Below are 9,460 nucleotides of genomic sequence, written 5' to 3' on the forward strand. Positions count from 1 at the left end.
AATGCTGCTCTAGCTACAGAAAGAACAGCACATCAGCGACAGGAACATTATCTTGTGCCTGCTATAACTGGTCTGCCTGTTTGCAGTCCCATCGCATTTAAAACCAAGATAATGTGCACGGCTTACCTAAAAAAGGTTCTTTTTTGTGCATAATTACAGAAACAACATAACTTCACTGAGTCAAACAGAACAATGCGTTTCAGTTAGATACAGAAGCAGATTTATGCTTTATATTTACTCAAGGTCTGCTTGAAAATGTGTCCCGAGGGGGCGACAGTAGCAGGGTGGGCTTTCCAGTCTGAATCCAGCTCAGCTCACAGTTGTGTTCTGGGGTTAATGTGGCTCTCTGCAGATTTAGACTCTCTTGATTGCTGCACGGATGGACCTGCATTCTTCCTCTTCTTTGTTAAATGTCAGTGGGCATGCTGGCATTGACATTAGTCCTCAGCCCATTTCTGACTGACCACCCTTCACTACAGGCTGACAGTTTCTGAAACAAGCAGCAATGTGAATATATGTGTATATGTGCTGTCAGTGCTTGGAAATGCTAGCCTGGATGAAATGTCAACATAGGAGCAAAAATAGATTTAACTATAGCTCTCACCTGAAAGATGGAGCACAAGGAGTTTAAGTGGCTTGCCCAGAGTCACACAGTGAGTGAGCCAGGATTTGACTGGGGTTACAAACCCTTTTCTTTACCCATTCCTGTAAGTAAGATGCTCTACAGCAGCATACAGAACACAGCTCTGCGTACATTTACACGTATTTAGTATAGCTCTGAATGGATTGATTTGTTTTTTATTAAGGATGTAAGGTTCGTTTTTCAATCAAAAGAGTTTTATTCAGGATCACAGCTGAGCGATACTGTAAGCAAATCGCAGGTGTCAGCAGAAGGAATCTTGAGCCCCGAAACAATAGCTCCTGACATTGAGATCCTGGGCAGGCTGCGTCTCACAGGATGTGGGGCTCCACCCAGAAGATGTGTCACCTGGTACTTCTCACCAATAGCAAAGCCCACCCCGCTGTGATTGCATTGTGTCAGTTAAGCAGAAGCTTGTGGTTTTCACATATGATCAAAACCAGCTTTTTAAGCAGAAGCTGCATGACTTGTGGTTTTAGAATAGAAATGAGGGCACCGCCGTTGAAGCAATGACATGGAGAGTTGGAAACAAAGGTTCTAGCAGTTCATCTTGGTCTTGTTAAGTGAGGGGATGTGTGGAATGTCTATGTGCAGAGTTGGAAACAAAGGTTCTAGCAGTTCATCTTGGTCTTGTTAAGTGAGGGGATGTGTGGAATGTCTATGTGCAGAGTTGGAAACAAAGGTTCTAGCAGTTCATCTTCGTCTTGTTAAGTGAGGGGATGTGTGGAATGTCTATGTGCAGGGTTGGAAACAAAGGTTCTAGCATTTCATCTTGGTCTTGTTAAGTGAGGGGATGTGTGGAATGTCTACGTGCAGAGTTGGAAACAAAGGTTCTAGCAGTTCATCTTGGTCTTGTTAAGTGAGGGGATGTGTGGAATGTCTACGTGCAGAGTTGGAAACAAAGGTTCTAGCAGTTCATCTTGGTCTTGTTAAGTGAGGAGATGTGTGGAATGTCTATGTGCAGAGTTGCATGGTTCATAACGTCTGGCAGTAGGTTTATAAAGCCTTGCAATGAACACCATGCCATACCTGCTGCACTGTAGTTGTAAATTCTTTCAAATCCCACTGCAGATCAGTCATGTTTAATGTGTCGCCCTTGTGCTGTGATTACAGACGTAGTGAGTCAGGTTAAAGGGGAAATCCTGATAAAGCCAACCCAGCTCATTGCCACTGTTTTTGCTCACATTTCCCAATTTTAGAATTAATTTATTTAACTAGGACAGAACCCTTGAGATATGCATGTCATTTACAAGGGGGTCCTGGCAGGAGAAGAGGTAAGAACTCATAATGCTAGAGTGTGAACCCAGTTAAATGCAGCGCGGAGGAGGGCATTCGTTACATTTAGCAGCAGCTTTGCCAAAGCAATCAGACAGAGGAAAGGCAATGAGATGCAGGGACACTCAACACATCTGCCTAATTCAATATCTCCTTCAGAGTCTCTGCCAGCTCTTATTGGTGCTGCTAATCAAGTGGCAGAGCGGAGCAGAGTTCCAGGCTGACACACACAGGAGGGGTGACCTTGAATCACCTGAGGACCTGGCTGTCCTGAGCTCATACTGGCAGGAAACGACCTTCGTATCGAATCCCCTCAGAGGGCAAGGAACTAAATCATTCACAAAGGTTATTTGCTTTACGTTGAAAGCCGGCGTGCAAACTCTTATCTGAATGTGGTTTATTATCTGCATCTCTCTGCTGTCGATACTGTACCAGTCTTTTCCATCTTCTTACTGCACTACCTGTCCCAAACATTAGTATGTAGAGCAGCATAGAGCGATGGAAAGCAATGTAAAGAATGAACCCCCAATGAGAGTCTATCTCCTGCTGCAGCACCTCTGTTCTGCTGATTGGATTGGGGTGTGCTGGAAAGCATGGAAATGCAAGGAGGCACTGTAATGACTTGCTCCATTCTCCCGGTCCTTCACTTTAATGTGTGGCTATTGAGTGGAGTGTCCTGGCAAGAGAGAGGCGGTGATCGCAACACGGTGCAGCTGAGCAGGGGGCCATTCGGGCCCGCTGCTTTAAGGGCTTTACAAGCTGATTGACTGAACATTGATTCTGACTTGAAGGCTTTCCTATAATTGACCCTTGTTTAATATCTCGACATGAAGGTGGCTGGCGTTCAGAGTTCGGAATTGGATTCCACAGGATTTCAGTTATGGGTTTAAGGCTGAAAGGGTATTTGAATTTTTGCCAGATGTCATTGATCTCAAAAGCTTTCATTTTTAAACTAGATACAGCGCAACAGATCCCAGGATTCAATTTGAATCATAGTGCTGCTATCTTTAAAGAGGCTTTTAAAATGGAACTAATAACTAAACAAACATCTATTGCGGTAAAGAACAGACCATTGATCTGCAGCATTAGCATCAAATGATTCATCATCATCATCGTTTTGTTATTCAATATATCTTAAAAGCCGCCAGAAGGGTAGTCCTCAAATTAACCTTCTCTTTTTGTTCTCCTTTCAGAAAAAAAGTGCCATGTCATTGAATTCAATCAAAAATATAGCAGTGCTATAATGCCACTACGGCGATGTTCAATCAAGCTGTAGAGCAGTGGTCCTGTGTCTTTGTTTGTGTTGCAGTTAAGGGCTCGTCTCCTGTTAATATGAGTTGTACTGCAGGGGTGTGTTTGCAGTCCCTTGTATGTCTGGAAGTGTGATTAAATAATGCACAGAACAGTGGCTCTGTATTTCTTTATTGAACCCTCTTAAGTAATGGCATCGTCAAGCTGATTGATAAGATACAAGAAACACCTCATGAAGAAACAGCCACAATCTCTCTTCTGTCTTGTAGCTCAGTAAAGGGAGAGTTCAGACCCAACTCTGAGATCCAAGCCCACTGCTGGATATAGTGCTAGACAAGGTCAGTGACCCGGGTGTCGTTCTGGGGATCGTGTTACTGTGCTAGACAAGGTCAGTGGCTCGGGTGTCGTTCTGGGGATCGTGTTACAGTGCTAGACAATGTCAGTGACCCGGGTGTCGTTCTGGGGATCGTGTTACAGTGCTAGACAAGGTCAGTGATCCGGGTGTCGTTCTGGGGATCGTGTTACAGTGCCACTGCAAGGTCAGTGACCCGGGTGTCGTTCTGGGGATCGTGTTACAGTGCTAGACAAGGTCAGTGACCCGGGTGTCGTTCTGGGGATCGTGTTACAGTGCTAGACAAGGTCAGTGACCCGGGTGTCGTTCTGGGGATCGTGTTACAGTGCTAGACAAGGTCAGTGACCCAGGTGTCGTTCTGGGGATCGTGTTACAGTGCCACTGCAAGGTCAGTGACCCAGGTGTCGTTCTGGGGATCGTGTTACAGTGCTAGACAAGGTCAGTGACCCGGGTGTTGTTCTGGGGATCGTGTTACAGTGCTAGACAAGGTCAGTGACTCGGGTGTCATTCTGGGGATCATGTTACAGTGCTAGACAATGTCAGTGATCCGGGTGTCGTTCTGGGGATCGTGTTACAGTGCTAGAGCAAGGTCAGTGACCCGGGTGTCGTTCTGGGGATCGTGTTACAGTGCTAGACAAGGTCAGTGACCCGGGTGTCGTTCTGGGGATCGTGTTACAGTGCTAGACAATGTCAGTGACCCGGGTGTCGTTCTGGGGATCGTGTTACAGTGCTAGACAAGGTCAGTGACCCGGGTGTCGTTCTGGGGATCGTGTTACAGTGCTAGACAAGGTCAGTGACCCGGGTGTCGTTCTGGGGATCGTGTTACAGTGCTAGACAAGGTCAGTGACCCGGGTGTCGTTCTGGGGATCGTGTTACAGTGCTAGAGCAAGGTCAGTGACCCGGGTGTCGTTCTGGGGATCGTGTTACAGTGCCACTGCAAGGTCAGTGACCCGGGTGTCGTTCTGGGGATCGTGTTACAGTGCTAGACAAGGTCAGTGACCCAGGTGTCGTTCTGGGGATCGTGTTACAGTGCTAGACAAGGTCAGTGACCCAGGTGTCGTTCTGGGGATCGTGTTACAGTGCCACTGCAAGGTCAGTGACCCGGGTGTCGTTCTGGGGATCGTGTTACAGTGCCAGTGACCCGGGTGTCGTTCTGGGGACAGTGCTAGACACTGTCGTTCTGGGGATCGTGTTACAAGACAAGGTCAGTGACCCGGGTGTCGTTCTGGGGATCGTGTTACAGTGCTAGACAAGGTCAGTGACCCAGGTGTTGTTCTGGGGATTGTGTTACAGTGCTACTGCAAGGTCAGTGACCCAGGTGTTGTTCTGGGGATCGTGTTACAGTGCCACTGCAAGGTCAGTGACCCAGGTGTTGTTCTGGGGATTGTGTTACAGTGCCACTGCAAGGTCAGTGACCCAGGTGTCGTTCTGGGGATCGTGTTACAGTGCCACTGCAAGGTCAGTGACCCGGGTGTCGTTCTGGGGATCGTGTTACAGTGCCAGACAAGGTCAGTGACCCGGGTGTCGTTCTGGGGATCGTGTTACAGTGCTAGACAAGGTCAGTGACCCAGGTGTTGTTCTGGGGATCGTGTTACAGTGCCACTGCAAGGTCAGTGACCCGGGTGTCGTTCTGGGGATCGTGTTACAGTGCTAGACAAGGTCAGTGACCCGGGTGTCGTTCTGGGGATCGTGTTACAGTGCTAGACAAGGTCAGTGACCCAGGTGTTGTTCTGGGGATTGTGTTACAGTGCTAGACAAGGTCAGTGACCCAGGTGTTGTTCTGGGGATTGTGTTACAGTGCCACTGCAAGGTCAGTGAATTATTTTACTTGTGCGTTTCCATAATCTGCTCTTTAGTGAGCAAGCTCTCTGGTGTGGAATATTGTAAACAGATCCTTCAATAGCAATCCACAGAGTATAGTGTGAGTCATCCACAGACACGTCTATCAACATGCTGTATCGGTTCTGCTCATGGGAGCGCAATCATAAATGCAGATCCAAGAATAGGGAGGAAACTTAGAAGGTTGGCTTTGGTTACAGTGATCGTCCATTTGGACACTTTGAGACTCATCCCACCCGGGACATTCCTGTCTCCTTTTTTAAGAATCAGCAGGACTATCAGAGTATCAGAATGCATTGTGGTGCAAATCAACTGTCCAAACAGTCCCAATGGACCGGGACACAAATGGTGTTCCCAGTCTGGGTTTGTGTTCATCAGACACACTTAACAAAGCCTTTAGAAACTTGTATCACATGCTCCCTCACTATGTCTAATCTGGGACTAGTTTTCCTAAAGCAGCAGTGATTAGTGCTAATCAGGGTCACAAATGGATTAAGAAAGCATAAGCCAGATATTTCAAACACATCTTCTGAAATAAAATAACCTTAACCCGGGGTGCCTAGCTGCTTCTGCTTTGCTGTGGGTGTGTGGTTAGCTCAGCTGTGTCCTCTGTTGATTGAAAGGAGTGACCTCAGGGCTCTAAGGTCAAATTCTAGCAAAGCACCTCAGCACTGCCCCACTTTAATCGGCTCACTTTTAAGTGAGCATTAATCTCAGGTACGGCTTTCAAGACGGGGCATCAAAGTCAATAACTATTGTGCAATTATTACACCCCTGATTTTTTCCCTAATTCACAATATCCAATTACATTCCCTGACTGCAGAAATCCCCACAGAGCTCAGGACAACTGAAGGTCAGCAGGCAACAGCTTGGAGCTCAATAGCGTGATGACAGAAACAGCCCCTGGTGATTTTATCTGCCTAAACCCACAGGGGGCGCAAGAGCCAATGCAACGCTCCCCAGTGGAATCCCCAGTGATTCGGCCTGTGTAGAGGCATGCTTTCAGAGAAATACTTCATGAAGAGAATAATCACTTCCCTTGTTTGAAACGGTTGAAAGGATGTTGTGCAATGCCTGTATTACTGAAGGTTAAGCCCCTTTCACACTGGCACGCCGGCCCGGGTCCTCCTTTGTCTCCTGCTTGTTTAGTTACATGGAGTGAAACTGACAGTCCTTTTTAAACAAAGTGGAGTAAATCTGCCCGCTGGTTGCATCATTGTGCAAATCCAGATCCCATTTCTCTTCAACATTGTTAAACTGCATATAAAAACGATGCATATTCTTAATCCTGGCTTATTAACATTCTGGAAATAAGAGCAGCAGGCATTCAGTCAATGTCACTTTGACACAGCGGAGTTAAATATTTACCCTGGATGACCTGACTCATATGAAAGATTTCCGCTCCAGTTTAGTCCTCTCCCCTAGATGCAGGAGGCAGAAACACAATGGACTCTGTTTATGAAACGTTACCTCACCCGTTACGAAAGTTTACAGAGCATTTTTGAAACAGGAGAATTTTTTTTTTGTTTTTAAAAGCTATAGCCCCAAAACCCTTTTCAAATTCATAATGAAATATAATTAAGCACCAGCTATAGGTCGAATCTGCTAGGAGGATATAACTGACAAAATCAGTGACAAGTCACGCTGCCACTGTGCTGTCAAAGGGGCCCATGGTGCTGTCCTGGGACACTGTTTACTGCCATTCTTTCAAACTGTCTCTTACTGAAATTAAACTGTTATGCCCCTGCTACTTCTGGGAGGAACAGCATACATGTAACGCTCCATTGTGGAAAGAATGACTGAAAGAAAAAAAGAAAGAAAAAGAAAGAAAGAAAGAAAGAAAGAAAGAAAGAAAGAAAGAAAGAAAGAAAGAAAGAAAGAAAAACACACATCCATTGAGTTTCTCCACTCTCCACAGTTCCCTGTAGGAATTAGACACTGAATCCCACTGCTTGTGTTCAGTTTGCCGGTATACATTTACAGTGTAACCACGGGCCCTGTAGCCCCCTGGTGTATCTCCTGAGGCATCTGATGGGAGTCTTTCTCTCTGGAAACTGGGCCCCATACAGTCCCCTGCTGATCTGGTAATGAGTAATCAGGGCGCTCGAATGTCAATAACTCCCTGTGAACCGCGGTGACCCCGGCAGAGCTCTGCGCTTGCCAAAGCTGGAGGAGGTAATCAGCTTGACCTGCTACACCTTCCTGAGACTGCTCCAGGAGTCCCGGGTCCTCTGCTACGTGTTGAAACCTGTTTGAAGCAATATGATCTGATCACAGCTAAGCTGTTGGAAGTAATACACAAACAGACTGTACAGCAGGGCAGCACACCAGTATAGTGCGAGACACACAGGTAAAGATACAGAACTGGGTGCTGCTGCTGCTTAATTAACCCTACTGACAACCCAGTCATCTTAAGCAGGTTAATTGTTCTGCATGCCTTAATTAAACAGCGTTATATTAATTGCACTTTAGACAAGCTTGCATGTTTCTTCAAATCCAGTTAATTAACTGAAATATGACAGTATTTAATAAGAGCACAATCATGTAGCCAGGTCTAAAGGATGGGATCAGGGTGAGTCTGAAGGACATGTTAGAAGGTAAATATTCACTGTATAAATAGCTGAATATATGTATCATATACTGAACCCTGTCGACTGCTTTGCTGTTATAACCCAGACTGGCAGTGGAATACCTGATCTAAGGCAACATTATGTAGCGAAGTGCAACTCAGGGTCTGTAAAATGAATGCTTTGAAAGTAACGTTTCTGATGGCTTGTTCATTTCCAGATGAAACTGCTGGGGAGAGAAGTGCAAAAGCAGCTTGTGAAACATCCAGTTTGAAGACATTTGAAGTCATGTGATCCTGTTAATCATATAGGAGCAAAATACTGTCATCATCAAAGTAAAAAATAAATAAAAATAACCTAATCAATCCATTTCGTTTAACCCTGTCTCTATCAGCAACTGAGATTGACATGAATTGGGATTGTGTGGGCTGACATCACACCCCAGGACAGTGAAAGCAGCCAAGCGATACTGATTTAGAAATACTCTGATTCATCATGCCTGGATCAGGAATCAGGAGCTGGATAACGATACTGATTCAGGAATACTCTGATACATCATGCCTGGATCAGGAATCAGGAGCTGGATAACGATACTGATTCAGGAATACTCTGATACATCATGCCTGGATCAGGAATCAGGAGCTGGATAACGATACTGATTCAGGAATACTCTGATACATCATGCCTGGATCAGGAATCAGGAGCTGGATAACGATAATTCAGAATACTCTGACATGCCTGGATTCAGGAGCTGGATAACGACTGATTCAGAAATACTCTGATACATCATGCCTGGATCAGGAATCAGGAGCTGGATAACGATACTGATTCAGGAATACTCTGATACATCATGCCTGGATCAGGAATCAGGAGCTGGATAACGATACTGATTCAGGAATACTCTGATACATCATGCCTGGATCAGGAATCAGGAGCTGGATAACGACACTGATTCAGGAATACTCTGATACATCATGCCTGGATCAGGAATCAGGAGCTGGATAACGACACTGATTCAGGAATACTCTGATACATCATGCCTGGATCAGGAATCAGGAGCTGGATAACGACACTGATTCAGGAATACTCTGATACATCATGCCTGGATCAGGAATCAGGAGCTGGATAACGACACTGATTCAGAAATACTCTTATACATCATGCCTGGATCAGGAATCAGGAGCTGGATAACGACACTGATTCAGGAATACTCTGATACATCATGCCTGGATCAGGAATCAGGAGCTGGATAACGACACTGATTCAGGAATACTCTGATACATCATGCCTGGATCAGGAATCAGGAGCTGGAAACGACACTGATTCAGGAATACTCTGATACATCATGCCTGGATCAGGAATCAGGAGCTGGATAACAACACTGATTCAGAAATACTCTGATACATCATGCCTGGATCAGGAATCAGGAGCTGGATAACGACACTGATTCAGGAATACTCTGATTCATCATGCCTGGATCAGGAATCAGGAGCTGGAAACGACACTGATTCAGGAATACTCTGTTACATCATGCCT

This window comes from Polyodon spathula, chromosome 30 (genome assembly GCF_017654505.1).
Source record: "Polyodon spathula isolate WHYD16114869_AA chromosome 30, ASM1765450v1, whole genome shotgun sequence".
NCBI lineage: Eukaryota > Metazoa > Chordata > Actinopteri > Acipenseriformes > Polyodontidae > Polyodon > Polyodon spathula.